At 37.6% G+C, this 22,470-nt stretch overlaps 1 non-coding gene across 1 annotated transcript; it reads right to left on the bottom strand.

Annotated features, from left to right (window-relative positions):
• Positions 1-13,917: 13,917 nt before the first annotated feature.
• Positions 13,918-14,021, bottom strand: LOC124897389. The gene has a single exon (XR_007054110.1). It is a non-coding gene; the product is annotated as a small nucleolar RNA R71 (small nucleolar RNA).
• Between the last annotated feature and the right edge of the window lie 8,449 nt (positions 14,022-22,470).

The raw sequence follows: 22,470 nt of genomic DNA, 5'->3' as shown, positions 1-22,470 counted from the left end.
TCTTTTAAGGGTGTGTAGCATGCCACACTCATAAGGGTGTGTCGAATCTTCTCTAATTTTGTTTGTTTTCTTTTCAGATCATGCCTCAATGATTTGATATGAACGAAAACTCCTCTATCTCAATTGGGAACAATGTTTATAGGACATGCTCTACTCAGTGGATACATACTTAATTTAGAAGTCCAATCCCTGATATTTCTAGAGTCCCACCAGTTCCTCTAGTCCTCCTCAGTCTACTGTGATGAATGCTGAGTTTCGTTAGTCGATTCATATGATTGCTCAGTTGGTAAATTCTCAGGCTAAGGATGGGGAATCTGCTACTCCATATTTTGTGGCCACAAGGGTTGTCCAGTTCATGAGATTGAGTCCTCCAACTTGTCCCAGGTGTTAAGGTGCAGGAGGATCCTTTGGGCTTTCTAGATGAAATAGAAAAGATTTTTAGAATTATACATGCTATAAATGTGGAAGGGGTGGAGTTTAATTCCTACCAACTGAAGGATGTGGCGTACCAATGGTATGAGGAATGGGATAGTGCAAACGGTGATGTTGAGGAGTCATCTTTATGGGAGACTTTCTCCAATACGTTTCTGGACCTATTCTTTCCTCAAGAGTTGATAGAAGTAAAAGTAGAGGAATTTGTTAATTTGAATTAATGGAAGATGTCATTCAAGGAGTATGCCTTAAAGTTTCACCAGTTATCTCGGTATTCTATGGAGATGGTATTGGATATAAGGTCCAGGATAAGAAATTTTGCCTCAAGACTGTCTCTTGAGTTGATACTTGAAATCAACACTGCTATGCTGATCAAGGACATGGATATGTCTAGGTTTGTTATTCATATGCAATAGGTGGAAAAAGAAAAGAAAAAGTAACCTGAGATAAGGGAAAAATAGGGTAAGAAGTTTAGATTTCTTAAGTAAAGTGGTGGCCAACAGTATGGTGGTAAAGATGGTGGTAAGTGGCCAAAGAAGGAGTGGGGTAGTATTGGTTCCTTCTCCATAACTAGTGCTCCTTACCTGAAGCCATTGGGTGACAGGCGTCAGAAGAGTGACAACAACTTCAGGTCACAGGGTACCCAATCTTAGGATAGTGGGGCCCAATCATCTTCGTCATGTCCTCTTTGTAGTTTCTGTGGTCAGTTACATCAGGTTTTTTGTGATGAGGGAGGGACAGGTGATGTTGGGTGTATTTATGCATTCTAGCGTTACTATTCTAGCCTTTTTAGCCTTGTTTTGAGGATGATAATTATGATATATATGTTGATAATGATATAAATGAGCATTTATGTGTCTATGTATGTGTTTACAATGTTTAATAGTGTTTTCAAGCAAGTTTTGATTCAAATTGATCATTTAGAGTTCAACCGAGAAAACTAGTGTTACTAGCTTGAGCTAGGTGCTTGTCTAGTCTATCATGTTGGGTTCTAATCTATTTTAATGAGTTCCTAAGGTTGTTATTGTGTATTTATATGTGAAACAACTTGTTGGTAATGTTTAAGGGTCAATTGGATCAAGACAGGAGTCCAAACAATAAGTTAGAAATCGAAGTGAATCTTTGTCTTGGATGTTGTGTTGTTTTGAGCTCTAAATTGTTGTGTGTAATTATATAGGATGCTTGGTTAATGGATTATGATGATATATGAAGGATATACAAGCTTCAAATCAAGTGAAAACAACTCAAAAAGGCTCGAAATAGCTCAACGAATGCACAATACCAAAATTAATGCAATTTGGATACCTGGAATATCTAGGGCGAGTGTGGGCATATGTGTAGATGTCTGGGCGCATGCTACACATTAAAAACTCAGAAGAGACCCAAAATAGTGTGTACATGTGATATGCATGCGTCGCATGCTCTATTTCACCCCTGGGTGTTTCACTCTAGTTCGATTCCTGGACGGACTTGGCTTACTCCTATCTTATAAATACATGTATCATGTTTTTACATACTTTTGGAGGTCATGGAGGATTAAGTAGGCTACCAAAACTTCTTTTTAGGGTTTATATGTCTTTAATTTTGTTTCTTTTATGGTTTGTATCATCAATCCAAGGGATTGGATGATGAATATTTCAATTAAAGGCTAAAACTCTTTTTCCGAAGTTACGGCTAAGATCATGACTACTTTTATTTTGAATTAATATCGTTTAATTTCTTATCATTATGGTTGTTTTTTATTCTTGATTTAATTATTTGGAGGATTGATCAACCTTAGAATACATGTATTGTCGACCTTGTGATCTCGGGAGAGGGAATAGGGAGATAGAATGTGGAAATAGACAAAGTATGGTTCTTATTTCTCTATAAAATAAGAAATTTGAATTAGCATCTAGGAAAGGGATGTACTTAGAAGACTTACTTGATTCACACATAGGATGATAGCTTTAAAAAACATAATTGGATTATTTCATCTCCGCTCAATGATGTAGTTGCAATATCAAAATTAGGTAAAAGGTTAGAGGTCAGGAGACCATAATCATGCAATTAACCCAATGAATTAACAAGCACGATAAGCGATTTACCGAATGAATTTCAATAACGTAGTAGGATTGTTCGTAAGTGTAACAACCCGATTTTCTGGAACTGGAACGTCACACGGTGCTCGTGATCCTGAAGGACCACAAGCTAACCCTCTACTAATATCTATACCTGGAGACTGCATAATATAGATAATAAATGCAGAAACTATCAGTAAGGTTCAAAACATCTATTAATACTCAAAATTTAAAACTGAATACTGATACATCTGCCCGAAAAGCCTCTAAACTGTCTGAGCAATAGAGTTGATGGGACATGTCCCTAATTAACTCCGCCTACTGAAAATAAACAAAATCTGATGCTATAATGATAAAAGGATCATCCTCAAATGAAGAGGACTCACTGCTATGTCTACTGCTGCTACTAGGACTGAGCTGCTAAGGGTACTCTGGATCTCGTGCCTCTGAACCTATGGCGTCAAATAAAACACCATAGCACAAATGCATCAGTACGGGAATATACTGAGTATGCAGACGAGGTAAGGATAAATGCAAGGGCTTATACATGAACAATTACTTAACTAAATAATCATGAGAGTACTGAACGAGAACACATGCATAAATGCACAAACTATAACTACAACCATCACGACTCTAAATACTAAAAATTGAATATTGCATTACTGTCATCTGAACTCAATACTAATACTGAGATACTGAACAACTGAATCATCTGATACTGGTAACTAAGTACTGGAGTTGAGATCAGTCTTATCTAGCGAGTGATCTCGAAATCTGAGGATACTGAAGTTGATTGACTAAATATACTCATAGCATTGACTAAATTTTGAGGTTTCTACTCTTAACTGACTGCATCAAAGATCAAACCTCTCTTACAGATGATTTCAAAATCTACTATCCAGAATCTACTATCAATGATAAGAAAAGATCATGTCCGAATCTGAAAACAAGAATACTTAACTGAATCTGAGACTGAGATCAAGCCTATCTGATGGGTGATCTCTAGATTTGATATCAAGAATACTCAACTAAATCTGAGACTGATATAAAGCCTATCTGATGGGTGATCTCTAGACCTGATAACAAGAATACTCAACTGAATCTAAGACTGAGATCAAGCCTAACTGATGGGTGATCTTTAGATCTGATAACAAGAATACTTAACTGAATCTGAGACTAAGATCAAGACTATCTGATGGGTGATCTCTAAATCTAATATTGAATAACTTTATATGAGAACAAGCCTATCTGACGGGTGTTCTATGAATCAATGGAACTATCTGAGTTCCTCACTAAGTTAGATGACTGTATCTGACAGTCCTAATTTCTAAAGATTAATACTGAAACTGTAACTGTGGGAAGTAGTCACTTAATCGATATTTCCCAAATCTCAACTGGTGGGGTCCAACCTATAACTCCAACTATAAGGGTGTCAATACCATGCCACGGGTAAAGACCTCTCTTGTCAAGCCTATCTAACGGGTGACCCTCATAGGAAGTCAAGCCTAAGGCATAAAATAGTCAAGCCTATCTGACAGGTGACCAGCCTTTTCAATGGGTAACTCCTGCATTCTGCGCTGGCTACACAGTTCTGAAGTTTAGGGATTGCTCCTAACGACTGCCTCTCTGATGGGGGTCCGCCATCCCTGCCCTCACTTGGTGCTAGCTCCTACTCCCAACTGAAAGACTCTGAACTGATTCTTAACTGAACATAAACTAAGCTGAATCTGATACTGATCATATTTCTCGAATAGTCTGACTGAGTTAAGCTGAATTTACTTGGTTCCGTATCTGATGGAATACTACTGAATTTTGTGATCTGACTGAAAGACACTGAGCTTTGAATAGAGTACTCGATTACTACACAGGTCAGAACTAAACACTTGAATACTACTAAATCTGAGCTGGGTATAGAGCTGAGGCTAGATTACTAGTGATACTGAGATTACGATGATTATAGAGATTACTGAGATTTCTTAAGTTCTGTATTTGTCTGAGAAAACAGAGTTCTATAACTCGCTGAGTTCTGAGAATCATGGCTCGACTGGAATTATTATTAAAACTGACATGGGCTCTAGACAACAACTAAATTTCAAGTATAAATACCCCCAGGACTTAATAACATAAAAGTAAAACATAACCATTCTTGAATAATCAAGACCATGGAAAATCATTCACCATCACAATCACTAAGGCATCACTTCAAGCATTTAGGAATCCTAAACATGTAATAACATAGGGGGACATGATATTGGATCATACTCCATTCAACAAAGTCTTGCATTAAACACTTGGTATGTATTAAAGCCTTAGCATGTATCAAAGAGCACATAATTGGGGAATTTCATTCTATCATGTCACAATTCATTCACTAAGGCTTTTTAACAAACACTTGACATGCATGGGTTTGCACACAATTGGGGATTTCTAGTCAACATAACATATAGGGAGAATACTTTGCTTATTCAATAATTTTATTCACTTAATTGACATGAACACATCACTTAACAAGCAACTTGAAGAGGGTTTATCGTGAACATCACATGAATATCACATACTTGGGTCAAAGCTTGAAAACCTTGCAAACAAACATGAATCCAAACTCAATAATAGCATGAACATCAATTTTAACTCACATGAATCATGAAAACCCACAAAAATAAGATCTTTAATTTTTAGAAAATGGTTCTTGAGCTTCTTGGATGAAAGGGACCCAAGAATCAACATCTACATACTTTAGAGAAACTCTTTCTTGAAAGTTCTTGGAGAGATTCTTGATTTCTCTTAATTTTTCTTGAAGAAGAAAGAAGGGTTTTGATTTTATAAAAACCCTAGTTTTTCACGTTGAAGATGAGAAATAAAGTTGTGAGCCTTGATCGGATATAAATAGGGTCTGAAAAGAGTGGGAAAAAGACCAAAAAACCTTTTTAAAAATAAGTTTAAAATGCTGAACGAGGTCTGCGATGGTCGAAGTGACGGTCTGTCAGATTTTTCATCACACAACGGTCAAAAAATGACACACTGCCTCAATGCGATGGTCTCAACAATAGTCCATTACAAACTCGATGGTCCGTCAGATCGTCTATCGCACATTGGCCAGGATGAGGCCACACTGCCTCAGTGCAATGGTCCCAGTAATGATCCATCGTAGCCTCAATGGTTCGTCATCTTGGCCATCGCAATTGGGCCTAAAAGGGAGTCACTGCCTTAGTTGCGATGGGATGGGCGATGGTTCGTCATCCCGGCATCGTACTTGGGCGGTTTTGACTGCTTTCTATAAAACGGCCTTAACTTCCTCGTCTAATGCTGGATTTTGACAAAATTGGTATCGATGGAAATCTTATTCAATGATCTATATGAAAAAAAGTTGGTATTAGGGAAATTCTACATGGTTCAATATATTTCTCACTTGGGAAGACACTTCTCAATCTTTTTGGATCGAATTTATGCTTCCCTTGACACACTCTAAGGCTCAGACTACGAGAGAAATTTGTGGGGTCTTACAATAAGCCTTAGCCCTGGGATTGTATCCATAGATTGTCCTAAGTCATTAATTTACCATTAGTTTAGTTTACTTTTAGTTTATAATTCTTATATCTTCTCATTTACTTTTTCTCAATTGTTGAACTAGAATTGGATAGGCGGTGAATGTAAGTCCCTAAGAGATTAATACTTGGGCTTTATTGAAGCCACTTTACTACTTGATAAGACCACTTACACTTGCATGTGCGCTTGGGTGCTGTCAAAAGGTGCTTCAAATATGGTCAGCCAAGCCATTTACTTAGAAATTATCTAGTTGGTAAGGTTGCTTTAGGGGCAAAAAAGATTCAAGTTTCTTTATCATCCACTTCAGCACCAAAGGGTTCACCATCTCATTTTGGCATTTGTCGAAACCATCCATATGCACTCACTACTCTACAAGAGTCTGAGGCATCACCTGATGTCATGAATATTATGCTAAAACTCTTTTCTTGAGATGTATATTATTTAATTGATCTAAGGTCTTCTCTTTTTTATATGACCCCATTTGTATATATGTATTTTCATTTGGTCCTGATGTTACTTTAGACCTTTTTTCTATTTATACCCTAATAGGTTACTTAGTGGTTGCTAAAAGAGTCTATAGGGAGTGTATGATATCTGTTGGTAGTAAAAAGACTTTAGTGGACTTTTATGATATAAATATGGTAGATTTTGATATTATTCTAGGTATGGATTGGTTACATTCGTGTTATACATTTTTAGACTATCGAAATCATAAGGTTGTCTTTAGGTTCCTTGGTTAACTAATAATTAAATTAGAGGGTGGTTCCCTAGATCCTAAAGGGAATTTCATATCATATCTTTGAGCTTGAATATTAATCTCCAAAGGGTGTTTATATCATCTAGTTTGGGTTAAAGATTCTAACTTAGAAGGTCCTTTTTTACATCCGATTCTGATAGTTAATGAATTTCCTAAGGTCTTCCTTGATGACCTTCCAGATATTCCTCCTGATTGGGATATTGAGTTTGGGGTTGATCAGGTTTTGGACACTCATCCAATTTCTATTTCCCTTATAGAATGGCTCTGGTTGAGTTGAAGGAGCTTTAGGAGAAACTTAAGGATCTTTTGAATAAGGGTTTCATCCATCCTAGTGTATCCCCATGGGATGCACCAGTGTTATTCGTGCTGAAAATAATGGTTCCCTTCAGATGTGTATAGAGTATTGGTAGTTAAATAAGGTGATGATTAATAATAAGTATCCCTTTCTAAGGATAGATGACTTGTTTGATTAGTTGCAAAGTGCCAAATTATTTTCTACGATTAATCTTTGATCTGGGTATTATCAGGTTATGATTAGGGAGGTAGATATCCCTAAGATCATGTTTCGTACTTGGTATGGGAACTTTGAGTTCTTGGTGATGTCATTTGGGTTGACCAATGCTCCAACAACATTTATGGATTTGATTAATAGGGTGTTTAATCAGTTTCTGGATCTGTTTGTCATTGTGTTCACAGATGACATCCTGGTGTTTTCTAAGAGTAAGGTGAATTTGCCAATCACCTTCGTGTTGAGTTTCAAACCTTGAAAGATCAACAGTTGTATGCCAAGTTTTCAAAATGTGAATTTTGGTTGAACGCTATCACTTTTTTGGATCATATTATTTCTAGTGAGGGGATCATGGTGGGTTCATAGAAGGTTTCAGTGGTTAAGAAGTGGCCTAGACCTATGACTCTAACCAATATTCAAAGCTTCTTGGATTTATCCGAGTACTATGGGAGGTTTGTGAAAAGTTTCTCGACTATAGTTACCTTGTTGACTAAATTGACTCAAAAAAAGGTAAAGTTCTCTTGGTCATATACTTGTGAGGGTAGTTTTAGGATCTAAAGGATAAGCTAACTTTGACTCCAATTTTGACTTTGCCTAAAGGCACTGAGGGATTTATGGTTTATTGTGATGCATCTGGGTGGGTCTTGGTTGTATTTTGATGTAGCATAGTAAGGTAATAACCTATGTTTCTTGGTAGTTAAAGGTGCTTAAGTAGAACTATCCTACACATGACTTAGAATTATTAGCCATGGTGTTTGTGTTGAAAATTCTGGCAGCACTATTTATATGGAGTGCACGTGGACATCTTCTTGGATCGTAAGAGTTTGTAGTATATGTTTATGCGGAAAAAGCTTAATCTCAAGCAGAGGAGATAGCTTGAGCTTCTTAAGGACTATGATATGAGTCTGCACTAATACCCAGGTAAAGCTAATCTGGTTGCTGATGCTCTTAGTAGGTTATACATAGGCATTCTAGCTCATATGGATAAGGAGAAGTGAGAGTTGGTAAAGAATATTCACCGCTTGGCTAACCTCGGAGTTTGTCTCTTAGACTCTAAGGATGGTGATGTGTTGGTACAGAACGTGGTGCGATCGTCTCTTGGTGCAGAGATCAAGGAGAAGCAAATTCCAGGTCCTATTTTGATAAAATTCAAGGGTGATATAGGTGGGACAAAGGTGATGGTATTTGAGATTAGTGGTGGGTACCTTGTGGTACCAAGGGATGTTATATGTTCCTGATGTCGATGGGTTGCGTCAAAGGATCAGGGTTGAGGCACATAATTTGTGCTATGTTGTTCATCCCAGTTCAATAAAGATGTATTGTGACCTTAATGAGATGTATTGGTGGAATGGTATAAAAAGGGGTGTGGGTGTGTCAACAAGTGAAAGTTGACCATACGAGGCCCGAAGGGTTGTATCAACAAATAGAATCGCCTAAATGGAAATGGGAAGTAATCAACATGGAGTTTGTTACCAGTCTTCCTGAATCTCAGAATTAATTCAATTCAGTTTGGGTTATCGTGGATAGGATGACAAAGCCAAATCACTTTTTTCCAGTGAAGATTAGCTTTTCAGCTGAGGATTACACAAGGTTGTACCTCCAATAGCTTGTGAAGATGCATAGGGTACCTATTTCTATCATCTTTGATTATGGTATGCAGTTTTCTTCTCACTTCTAGCAGTCATTTCAGAAAGGGTTGGGGTCTAAGGTTAGTTTGAGTACTACTTTTCACCCACATATGGATGGAAAGCAGATAGGACTATTTAGATATTATAGGACATGCTTCATTCATGTGTTATTGACTATGGTGGCAGCTGGGTTGAGCATCTACCTCTTGTAGATTTTGCTAAAAATAATTGGTACCACTTTAGCATTGGAATGGCTTCTTTTGAAGTGTTGTATAGTAGGAGGTGTAGATCTTCTATTGGGTGGTTCGAGCTTGGTGAGGCGGATATGTTTGTCTCGGACTTGGTTTTATCAGGATACGAAGAAGGTGAAGGTGATTTAGGATAGGCTTAGGGTTGCCCAAAGTGGCCAAAAGTCCTATACAGATGTAAAATATAGGGACTTGGAGTTATAGGTTGGAGATAAAATGTTCCTAAAGGTGTCTGCCATGAAGGGAGTGATGCGGCTTTGGAAGAAAGGGAAGCTAATTCCTAGGTATGTCAGTGTTTATGTGATTTTGAAAAGGGTTGGTAATGTTGCGTATGAATTAGAGTTGCCTTCTTGTTTGAGCTCCATTCATCTGGTGTTCCATGTATCTAAGTTGAGGAAGTGTGTTGGTGATCTGTCTTAAGTGGTGCCTATAGTGGATGTTAGTATTTTGAATTCTCTGTCCTATGAGGAGTTCCCTATTGAGATCTTGGATCATTAAGTTCGTCATTTACAGACCAATAATATGGCCTTGGTAAAGGTTCTATTAAGGAACCATAAAGTGGAAAATGCTACTTGGAAAGAAGAAGAGGACATGATGTCCAAGTGTCTACATTTGTTTTTCGATCCGAATATTCATGCTTAATGTATGTATTTTTCACAACATCCTTGTTTTTTGGTTTTGGTTACAGGGAAGGTTGATCTCTTTGCATGTTGTTTTCTAACTTGGTTAAAGGTCAAAATTAGGGTGTTGGGATGTAACTCATTCTTATACTGCCTTTTCCATCATTCGGGGACAAATGATCCTAGTAGGGGAGAATTGAAACACCCAAGGTTCTGGTCCTTAGAAATTTCCTGGGTTTTAGACTTTTTAGATATCATAAGACTCACCATAAAAGTCGTATAGTGTGGGTATAGGTCAGATGACCCAGTCGTATGTTGTCCAGTGTTGGGTGATTGATTTTTTGGTATGGGTACGACTAGGTGGGTACGAGTCGTATGGTTAGTGGCAGGCTGTTGGGTTAGGTTTTCCTTCACATAATCTTAAACTTAGTAACTTAACTTGGATCTAAGTATGAGTGGCTCACCATTAATCGTGAGGATAAGGTATGAGTGGTATAGTCCAACTTATATGTTGGACAGTTTCTAGCCCCTCTTGATTCTGTTATAGGTATGGGTTAAGGGTATTGGTCATATGTTGGGGTATGGGATGGCCTTGGTGGTCGTATGTTGGATAGTATTGCGGTCCAAGGGATTCATAGGGTAGAGTAGTGTGTACCACTTGTATGGTAGGGTATGGTTGGAGGGGTATGGTTGTACCTTCTTACAGGAATTTTATACTATTTAAGTTGGGAGTAATCTGGACATTTCCCCTCTTATACTCTTAAGGCCCCATGACATAAAGAACTATTTTGGGGATTCATTAACCTATTTGCAATCAATCAAACTCTCTTAAACCCTCTCAAATTCTTTCAAGGCTCTTGAGTCAAGGAAGGCTAGGGTTTCTTCAGTAGAATTAGTTTGGGGTTTACAAGGGTGGTTTATCTCCGTCTTCTTCATAATCTAAAGAAAGTTACTCCTCCCTCATTGTTAGTTTAACTAAAGGCATGCTTTAATGTATGGTTTCATTGGCATAATAGTGGTATGGTATTGGGTTTGAATTATATGTTAGGGGTTTTGGTTATAAATGGTTAGTTATGGTTTTCCCATTTCTTAATAATGGTTTTTCATGTTTTATTGGTGATTTGAATATATGGTTGCATGGTAATGGTTAATTGGTATTTGGTTTTGGCTTTGGAAACTATATGCGCTCAACATGTTTTATAAAGTACCACGAGAATGTTTTTGTTACATTATTGAACTTTTATTGAAATCTTTGCATGATATAAATGGGTGATGGAATCCTAATTGGTTTAAATGGTTCCAAATGGTTAAATGGTAAAGTCTTTGTGATCATGGTTATTGTTTAATAGAAAACCTTGTAGGGTACATGTGAATCCCCCTAGCAAACATAATGAACTAGTTGTGGGGTACATGGGAATCCCCCAAGAAAACTTGATAATAATGAAATCTATGGGTAATTGGGAATCCCTTATTCTTTAAAAAGGTAAGGACATTTCTTGCAAGCTATAGTTAGTATGACGATACCACTTCTTGTAGTCTTGGTTAATAATAAATGGAATTGGTGGTTGGTTGTGTGCTAATGGTTTTAATTGAGAAGTAATGGTGGGGTGTGATAGCTAACCATGAAGGTGTGAGTCCAATAGACGGACATTGGAAACTCATGTTTGCTGACATGAGGATAGGTCATAGCGACAACGTACTACACTTGCGGGGTAATGGGATCCTCTAAGTTACACTTGTATATATCATGGAGAGTGAAGGGTACATTAGAATCCCCTACTCCTATGGTATCTCCGGTTCATGCGGCTATATGTATCGGGGCCTGTTCAGGGGGTAACACTTGACCCATATAGCCCATGGGTTGTTCTAGGATGGTTAAGCTACTCATAAACAGGTTAATGGTTTTAAAGGTATGCTAAACCTTGTTCCCTTTCCCGGCATGGATTATATATATGTATGTATGATTGTGAATGCATATGATTGTTTACTTGGTATTAAAGGTTGTCATTATCTTACCTTTTGATGAGTGGAAATCCTACCACTTGTTCACACTAATCATGCATGCATACTACCATGTTTTGTATTAAAAAATAAGTGCACCAGCAGTCACATTTTGTAGATATAAAGTAATGAAGGTGAACATTCATGGAATGGAGCTAAAAAGGGAGTAAATGTAAGCAAAATGAGTGCAGCTAGAAACCTGAAGTAGTCAGCCTCAGTTACCGCAACTGTGGTCCTCAGGTCGTGGTCACAGTCAGTCTAGGTGGTCAGCAAAGCGCGGTCACAGAACATAACCGTGGTCATGGACAAACGCATGCGATCATAGATCAGTAGGAATAGTCCCAAAGGTAGATTTGTAAAATGTCATGGATGAATCCCAAATCATATATAAGCAAAACCCTTTCTTCTTTGGGTATTTCTTACCTTATAGCATAGTTTTGAATTCCAAGCTTGAAACCCTAATTGGGAAAGTGTGTATAACTTTGGAGACTCAAATTTCTTTGTTGTTTCGTGAAGAATGAATGCTTTTGATAACACACATGGTATATTTCTCTTTACTTTCTTCATGAGTAGCTGAATAATTTAGTCTTGGGATTATGTTGAACTAGAGTGTGATTGTGTGTGGTTAGTGTTGAGTTTACATAGATTTTAGCTGTTGAGTATGAATTTTACCATTGCTTGAGCTTATGTGTTGGAATTTGAAGGGTGAAAACTCCAAATCTCCAAATGGGTTTGAAGAGTGAAAGATCCAAACTCTAAAAACCCTTTGTCATCCTCGAAAGAGGGATTTAGGTGAATCTTAGGTAGCCCATAACATCCTCAAAAGAAGGTTATTGGGGGACAAAGCAATGGTGAACAACTAAGCCTATGATTTACTACCCTATACAATCTTAGAAATCAGTGTTTGGGGAGAGTAAATCATGTCAAGAGCATCATCCTAGAAATAGGGATGATTGATTGAGGTTTTGGGTGGATATATAAACTCCACACTTTTTAGGTGCTTGAAAGAGCCAATGGGTGAAATCGTTGGGGTTTTATTGAAATATTGACCTCAATGATCGTCGACCTAGACTATCCATTAATTAACAACTAAACTCATAACAAACCAACATTATTCCACATGCTTTACCTCTAAGGCTACGTGATCCCAAGATCTCTCCAAACCTTGAGTTCAAACCTAAAATAGCTTTTGCTGCCTACTTGTTGAAGTTTGTGTGAAAAGTTTTCAAACAACTCCCCTATTTATTTATACATGTTGTTTTTATTAGCATTTTGGGTAACCTTATAGTAACTTGAGCACCCATAGGTTTGAAGTCTATAACATTCACTCCTTGAGAATCGACCCCAATTTATATTGGGTTACTTGATAACAACCGCCTCACCCCTCAATTATGGGAGTGAGTTGAGCATTATTAAAATAACACCATTATCGGGGAGTGAATTATAGATTTCCATTTTTGTGGTGCTATTTTTACTTGGGAATACCTGGAGTGGGGTAATTTACTTTATTTGTTTTTTGAATATTTTGTAGGTGATCAGAGTGTGTATGGAGTAAGTTGAGCATTATCAAAAGACACCATTACCGGGGAGTGAATTATAGATTTCTATTTTGTGGTGCTATTCTTACTTGGGAATACCTGGAGTGGGGTAATTTATTTTATTTGTTTTTTGAATATTTTGTAGGTGATCAAAGTATGAATAGAGCGATGAGAGATAATTCAAGTAATTTAGGCCTCTTTGATGCCCCACTAGATGATGAGGGCCAATTAAATGAGGCGATGCAAACAAGTGCAATTCGTATCCTTCCAATCAACGGAAATGGTGTGTTTCATTTGACTAGCGTTATGCTTTACATATTGCAAATGAAAAGATTATACAGGGGTCAAGCATATGAGGACCCAAATGTCCATTTGAAGAACCTTGTGGAAGTTTGTGTTCCATTTAACAAAGCGCATATTACACAAGAATCCATTCGGCTTCGACTCTTCCCATTTTCACTAACAGGCAAAGCGGTGTTATGGCTCCGCTCACTTCCACCCGGTTCAATTAAATCTTGGGAAGAGCTTACCATGAAGTTCCTTGATAAATATTTCACTCTATCAAAAATGCTTTAAAAATGGGATGAGATTGTTAACTTATAGCAAATTAATGGAGAACCATTGCTTGAAGCTTGGGAGAGATTTAATGGAAAGATAACCAACTGTCCAAATCATGAATTCCTAGATAAAATGCTCTTTAATATTTTCTATAGAGATTTTGACCTATTGAACAAAACTGTGATCGATAATGCGGTGGGAGTCTCTATAGTGAAATTGCATCATCTTGCGGCCTTCCGATTGATAGGTGAAGTATCAAAGCAAAATTGGGGATGGCACACTCGTGATGCTGATGCTCCTAGGACCCTTTCTACTACCTCCGTGGTGACTAATGAGCAAATAAAATGAGATAGGGAGAAGGAGGAGAACATGACCAAGATGATGACCCAACTTGAGCTTTTAATGAAACATGTTATAGGTGCATCCACAAAAGCGGTAAATGCCATAGCTTCAAAGACTTATGAAGATGATGATGAGGCAAAGAAGTTGGATAAAGAAATTTGGTACTTGGTAAACTACTCGGGGGTTCCCACCTCGCCTATCAAAGGCAAAGTGGGAAACAAGGTTGGACGGATTGTAACCAAGAGAGAGATTGGAAAGATAAGGAACGTGACTATGACCGCTAAATTCCTCTGCATGATAGGGATAAGGACTAAGAGTCAAATGTTATCGACCCTGAAAAGTTCAAGACCAAAGATATTTTGGAAAGAATCTTAATTAGAGTTGAAGGTACGGACAAAATAGTCCTTGAGTTGAGAGATGACTTCTCCATGCTCTCCCAAATGGTGGTGTCTCACTCTGCCTCCATCAAATAATTGGAGACCCAAGTTGGGAAAATATCCATGTAACTTAATGCAAGGGCTCGAGGTGGACTTCCAAGTTACACAATTACTAACCCAAATAATGAAGTACAGATCCTATTAATTGTTACTAGAAGTAGAAAAGCACTTGACGAGCCCCTTAGAGGAGATGTGAGTGAAAATATGCCCAAGGCCAAGGCAAAAAAGGTGATGCCTTAAAGAAGAGAGGTAAATAATGAGAAAGAGATAGATAAAAGCTATGTGGAAGTGGGAAAAGTTGAAAAGACACAAGGAGAAGCAACACCAACCATCCATGTTCCTCCCCTGTTCCCTCAACGGTTGCATGAAAAGGAAGAGAGTGACAAATTGAGAAAATTTATGACAAAACTTATCAATCTTTCAATAAATATCCCACAACTCAAGGCGATCCAAGAGATTCCAGGATATGCTAGGTTAATAAAGAATTTAATGAAAAAGAAGAAGCTCGTTGAGGGTGATACCATTGAGTTTACTCATGGGTGTAGTGCTATCATGGATAGAAAAGTCAAGGAAAAGAAAGATGACCTCGGTTCGTTCACTATCCCTTACACCATTGGGACACATGAATTTGAAAAATCTCTTTATGACCTTGGTGCAAGCATCAAGCTAATGCCTTTTGTTATCTATAAGAAACTTGGATTGGACACTCCTACACTGACCTCAATGCGACTTTTGATGGCGGACCGGTCCATATAAAAACTGGTGGGTATATTGTTTGATGCTCTTGTAAAAGTGGACAAGTTCATTCTCCCAATGGATTTTATGGTATTGGATTGTGAAATGGATCAAGAGGTGCCTATTATTCTTGGTCATCCTTTATTAGCCACCCAGAGAGTCATTGTTGATGTAGAGCTGGGGGAGATAAAATTTAGAGTGCAAGAGGATGAGATCTCTTTCAAAATTTAAAAATCTAAGAAGCAAACCACGGAGTTGCAAGTAGTGTCCATGGTGGATGTTGGAAATGAGAAGATGAATAAAAGGGAGTTCGAGGACCTACCTTTAAAATGGAGGAAGGAAGACATCGTGCCATGACGATAACTAAGGCGCTAGATGGGAGACAACCCACAAATTCCACGAAAGTGGCTCGTATCCTTTTTGTTGTTATGTTTGTATAGGGTAGATGTTATCTTGTGCATATAAATAACCCATGCATTTGTGGTACTATGGAGTGCATCAGATAAGCTGAATAAGGGAGAAATGTAAAAAAATTGAGTAAAATGCTGAACAGGGAAAATCAGGGAAGCAAAATTTCTCTCGGTTACCGTGGTCACGGTCCCTAACCACGATTGCGGTCAAGCGGATGTCCGCGATCACAATCCATTGACCGTGGTTGTGGCCACTTCTGCCATTTAACCCCTAGTTGCCTTCATTTACCTAATACTCTATTTCACGATTGTACTCTCAAATTTAGGCTAATTTTGGTCAAGTTGTGAGCTCTAAATTAGCCTCTTTGCACATCCCTTTTTTCATCACAACTCCGGTAAGTGACACGAATCCATGCTTTTATTTTTGAAAATAGGCCATAGAGTGCATGATTAAGAAAGGGCCTACAATTTCTAATTATTATTCTTTCCATGTTGTTAAATTTGTTATTGGTGTGATAATGGTTGCATGATTGAGGTGCGCACAAGTAGGAAAATATTTACCCAATAGTGTTTACAAAAGGTACACCAATGAGATATGCATGCCAAGTGTTAGATAAGTTGCTCAAATAAACTTTCAATAGTAATATCTACTTTTTAAAGGGCACATTCACACACACATGTAGCATTGTTCGCATGACTTTCATTTGAACCCATATTGTAGAACATGCTAGTAGTTTAAAATTGGGAAAAATGTGAGCATGCAGAGCTGACAAAGAACTAGCCTCAGGTGTTGCAATCGTGGTCCTAGACTGTGATCGCGGTAATGCAAACGCAGTCTTAGACCACAAGCGTGGTAATGCAAATGCAGTCCTAGACTGTGACTACGGTAATGCAAACGCGATCTTGACTTGTAACTGCGGTAACTGAGGACAGGTCCCTACCAGGTTAAAAAAATCCTGCACTTCCAATTTTTATCTAGGAAACCCGAAGCACTTAGTCCAGTAAACTTTAATGATCAATATAGAACAACTTGCATGATTAAAATGATATCAAAAGATATAATGTATGTTTACTGCTTTCATGAGAACCTCATGGATAAGTATTATCATATCCGATTCATGGCACCCGAATGCCATACTCACTACTACAGTGATCTTTCAAAGACAAAGTTGCTCTTGGAAAAAGGGATTTGTTTGGAGAATGTGCTGAAGAAACTACCAGCCTTCCATGACAAAATTGAAGCCACAGGGTGGAAGTGATTTTCCCCAAATCCATGCCCTACAAATGAACAATGGTTCCATGAATTTTATGCCAATATCAGTGAAGTATCTTTCTTGGACCCAATTAATATGATTGTTAAGATTCGGAGAAAGCCAGTAAAAGTTGGGGCTAAACAAATCAATGATGTTTATAGGCTCAAACAGGCAGACATAGGTGAATTCAATGGTACAAGGACTATGTCCCAGGAAGGAAGTTTTGTGGACCAAAACTATAAGCAATATTTGCAAGAACGATTTCACTTCCGAGGCTCAAATATGGTTGCACATAATTTGTAATCTAGTGTCTCATTGCACTCACATAACAATAGTCCCTGAATTGCATGCTCGTATAGTTCCTTGTATTTTGGACTATATCCCAATGGATGTTGGTCAACTCGTGGTTAATGAAATAGATCATTTCAAAAACCAAGGTGGTACGAATCTCTTTTACCCCTATTTTATTACTGAGCTTTACAAGAGAGCGGGGGTGGAAGAGTATGCTAGTGATACATGGCTGCATCCTAGTGCCTCCATCTATCCATTGAGGATTCAAGGAGATGGAGCACCAGGCAAAAGAAAAAAAAGAAAGATCAACTTCTAAGAGCCAACATGTAGCAAACCTAAACCTCATAGGCTAACCACCATGGTACTTCTTAAAGATATTGGAGCTAATAGTGCAACCATTAAAGAGCTTGTGTCTAGATTTCCTCAAAGGTCGGGAGATCCCTCCACTACCCATTAATCATACGTGTTATGTGCTGATTATGATGAGTATAAGGAAGACCAAAAGAATAAAAAAGCTACTATTGATCATCTTGAGAAAGCCTACTTTTATTTGGAGGCATCACTCCGAGACCTCTGAAACATACATGAAAAAATGATCACAAGGGAGAAAAATAGGGATGAATTCTTTATCAAGATGTTAAAAGGGGTGAAGGGCCTATGGAAGGTACTGAAACTCAAAAATAGGCTTCCTACATCTTGGGTGGATAGTGATGATGAGGCCCAGGCTAAGTGGTCAGGTCTTGAAGAGGATGGTGATGATGTAGGGTCTGAGCGTGATAGCAACCCTTAATACGGATTTAGGGAGCACCCTTATCTCTTTTATCCTTGATTATTTATGTAGTGGGGACAATGACACCTTTTCAATTGGGGGTGTATCCTTATTTATTCGATTTGGGCATGTATTATTGATATTCTTCATACTTTTCTGCTCTTTTGGATAATTCTTATATTTTTTTTATTTGGGTTGTAATATTCGGGCACTCTGATGGTGCCCACATCTGTATGGAGTAGTTATATTGTTCTTGTTTCATTAATTTGTGATTTTAGTTTCTAACCATTGATGCAAGGAAAGTCTGAGTACCTGTGGCATCAATGATTGGGCTTCGCATTTACACCTATTGGTGAAGTCTTAGTAACCATATGGAAGTTCACCCATACTATAGTTTGCAATGTAAGATGATAGCTTGGGTTGTTTCCATAATTATAAAAATTGTGCATGGTTTGGGTCTTAGTAATCATATGGAAGTTCCTCCATACTATAGTTTGCAATGTAATATGCTAGCTTGGGTTGTTTCCATAATTAGCAAAATTATGCATGGTTCGGGTACAAAAGCAAACCCCTACCCCCTACCATCCAAAATTTTTTGCAAAAGTCGAAGGCATGGACATGAGCAACTTTGTGACAACATTGTCTCTCTTTCTTTGACTCTGAAAGTTGATTGCAGAAAAAAAAGGGATACTCCAACCTTGTCTCGAGCGAGGAAAACAATTGACCCTCCTTGACAACATTCATATTCCGTGTGTGTGAGATTAATTGTCTATATCTTATGTGTACTTATACCATCTAAAACTTGCCACATTAGTCTTTCAAAATTAAATTTTTGTTTTACTTGGTTAGTAAAATGATCATAGGCCATCTTATGAATTTGGAAGCCTACTTTAGCCTAAAAATGCCCATCAATACATAAGAGTTACCCCTAGTCACCCTCTTTGATCCTTTGGACTTTTCTTTGGCAACCACATTATAAGCCATAACCCCTTTGCTTACTTTCTCCTGATCCTTATCCTCCTTGAACTTAAGAATGCAAGTTGAGGCTGAAATCCTAGGTTAGGGGTGATGGAAAAAGAAAGGATGTGCAGTGAGCCACGAAGTCATAAAAAGAAAAAGAACCTTCAAATCTAGCAAGCAACATTTTTCTTTATAAAAAAATAGTCCATCAAAAGAAGGAGTTGCATAAAGCTTGCGAGAAGCATAAGAAGTGAGGAAAAGAAGTAAAAATACTTTGTAAAGCAAAAGAGACAAAGTGGGTAAAGAAAAAAAAGACATAGAAGTGGCCCAATAATAAAAAATTCATGAGTATATGATGTAGAACTTCAAGGAGGGTATATGATACGCCCAAATTACAACTCCCATTAGAAAGTGTAAGCGGTCACTGTCAAATATAAAACCCAACTAGGTTGGGTGTCGAATCCCACAGGGAATACTATACTTACTAAGTATTGTAATCATTACTGGATTGTTGATCAGAGGTTCCTAAAGAAGGGGATTTTGATTTGTAACTTATAAAGTAATTAATTGTAACAAGAGTATTCCAACGAATGATTTTCTTTGTAATTAGTAATTTAAATGAGATTAAACAAACCAAGGATATGGTTACAAAAATGTTAGCACAACTAGGGTTGTGAATCACTTAAGAGTTTCATTTAGCAAATTCAATTACAAGAAGGGTTGAATCCTATTCTTTATCCCGTAGTTTCTCAACCTAAGTGGATAGATTATGCTTTAATTCTCTCAAACTCAAAGGATACATTGTTCTTTCAACCATTTTCTCATGTAAGCTAATCTTCTTATGGAATATGCCATTAATCTAAAGGTTAAAGCCCTTAGAATTCATGTAAACACTTTGTTTTCCCAACAAACACTGTCCTTTCAGACAAGTGATGTTCTTGGGCTCACTTTTCAAGTTTGCAACCAAGAAAAGCCATTAGATTGAAGAAAGGTTTATACAATATTATTTATTCATTGAACTCAATTTGATTCACAACCCAAAACATACTTTTCACATTAAGGATCCCATAACCCTAGTTATGGGAACTTAGCCACAAAATTCCATAGAAGAAGAAGAAATAATTCTTGTATTATTAATAAATAAAATTAGAATTCACTTACATAAATATCAAGAATCAGTTCTTGAATCTTCAATAAAGAATTGAATGATTAAATTCCCCAAAGATATTATTCAATCCCCAAAGTACTAGGTTACAGAAAGTTTCAATAGATGATAAAATTGTTAAAGATCCAAAAGCCCTCTACTAAACCTACAATTTTGTATTTATATGTTCCCAGGTAAAAAGGAATTTAAAATTTAAAATCAAAAAAGTCGTGTCCAAGTTGACGTCCAAAGTGGTGGTCCGTCGAAAGTCTGACGGTCCACCATTTGGTTTGTCACTGATCTTCAGAAAAGTGGTTTCTGGATAAGGCCAGACGGTCCAACTGGTGGTCCATCAAAGGTCTGATGGTCCACTATTTGATTCACCATAGAGTCTTTCAGGAGAGTGGCTTCTGGATAAGGCCTTACGGCACACCCGTTGGTCCATCATAATACTGATGGTCCACCATTTAATCCGTCAATGAGTCCTTCGGGAGGCTAAGTTTTGGATAAGGCTTGACGGCACACCTGGTGGTCCGTCGTAATACTGGCGGTCCACTATTTGGTCAGTCACTGAGTCCTTCAGAAGGCCATGTTCTGGATAAGGCCTGACGGTCCAACTGGTGGTCCGTCACAAGTCTAACGGTCCACCATTTTGACTGTTAAATCCTGTTTATTGCTACTTTTTCTATGTTTCCTCTTTTGTTCACTCCTTCCCCTGAAACACTAAAAAGACTCATTAAATACCACCTTGGTTGCTTGAAAACATATAATTTTCCCAAGAAGATGATGCTAAATATTCTGTTAGAAGCCAGAACATCAACACCCTCAACTTAAGATAATTGCTTGTCCTCAAGAAACTCAGCACTTACTTGCGAACATGAACAATACAATGACCTGCAACCAGCCACTACAACATTTTGATGCAACTATTCACCCATCATTTCACTCACATGAATTTAACACATCAGGGTCTACACCCGGCATTGATCATAATTCAGTACATAAACATGGATATTACATCCCACAGAGAATAGCAAAACTCAGTGAAAGTTCAGTTGCCCTTACAACAATAAAATGAACCACTCATCACATGATGTAGACGTAATATAAACTCTTACAGTCATCAAAGAAGTTACAAGCATAGTCAAAAATACCCATAGGCTTGCCCTAGCCATACAACACCTCCTCAAAGTTGACTCTCTAGGATCAAACAGGTCTTTTCAAGGCTTGTAATGAGGCTTCAAGTTAGGTAAGGATATGCTTTTAGATAAAGTGACTCATTAAGATTTAACTCTCCTTGCCATTGCAATACTGTAACCCAGATCAACTCATTTACTACTTCTAATAACAGGAACTTCTTCAGACATAAAACCTCCTTTTTCTTTGAATTGAAAAAGACAAGCATCAATAGTCACCCTCAACTTAAAGTGCATAATATCTTTGAACTAATCAGGGACAAAAGCTTTTAGACTAGAATTTACACTAACTTTTCATTTAGTATTTGCACCTTGACAAAAGTCACCCTCAACTAAGGTGTTTTGCCTAAGTTAAAGTGGACAATATCTAAATATTGGGCCAAGGCCAGAGTAGGATACTAATGCCCTACGGAGAGTAAATGAACGTTATTGGAATTGAAAAAGGGTCCTAAAAGCACAAAATAGGTTCAAATGAGATAAAAGTCTTTTTGGTAGGGTTATTTATTTAGGCTAAGTGGGATAAAGTACAAGGAGGCCTTTTATCCTATCCTATTGAATACACTAGAAGACCGTATCAATGACTCAGGCAAGTTCTAGGCATTAGACTATGCAAGAATGGAAATTAAATCCTCACACCCGCAGATAACTAAGCTAAACTTCTTCTGTAACTCTTAGAATGTTCATCACATAATTCATGCACCTCTTATAGAATAATGCCAAATGCAGATTTACAGAAGGTTATGTACACATATTTGCATGAATAAATTAAATAATTACGTACACATGCTCATAGTCTTATGCCAACATCATTACTTATCCATATTTACAACAAAGTACTAAAATAGAAACATTTTTTAGATAATCATTAAACACAAATATTTACATCACAGGCTGTAGAATTTGAAATGCAATAAGAAAAATACCCTAGACATGCCGCTTCTACTAGATAGTACATAATTGAATTCAGAATATTGGCAACAACATCCAACCATGATGTAAATACACCAACTCCCACATAGAAATATAAGCATATC

Source organism: Capsicum annuum, chromosome 3 (genome assembly GCF_002878395.1).
Source record: "Capsicum annuum cultivar UCD-10X-F1 chromosome 3, UCD10Xv1.1, whole genome shotgun sequence".
NCBI lineage: Eukaryota > Viridiplantae > Streptophyta > Magnoliopsida > Solanales > Solanaceae > Capsicum > Capsicum annuum.
Note: the sequence above shows the minus strand (reverse complement) of the source record. Positions and strands in the feature narration are given on the sequence as shown.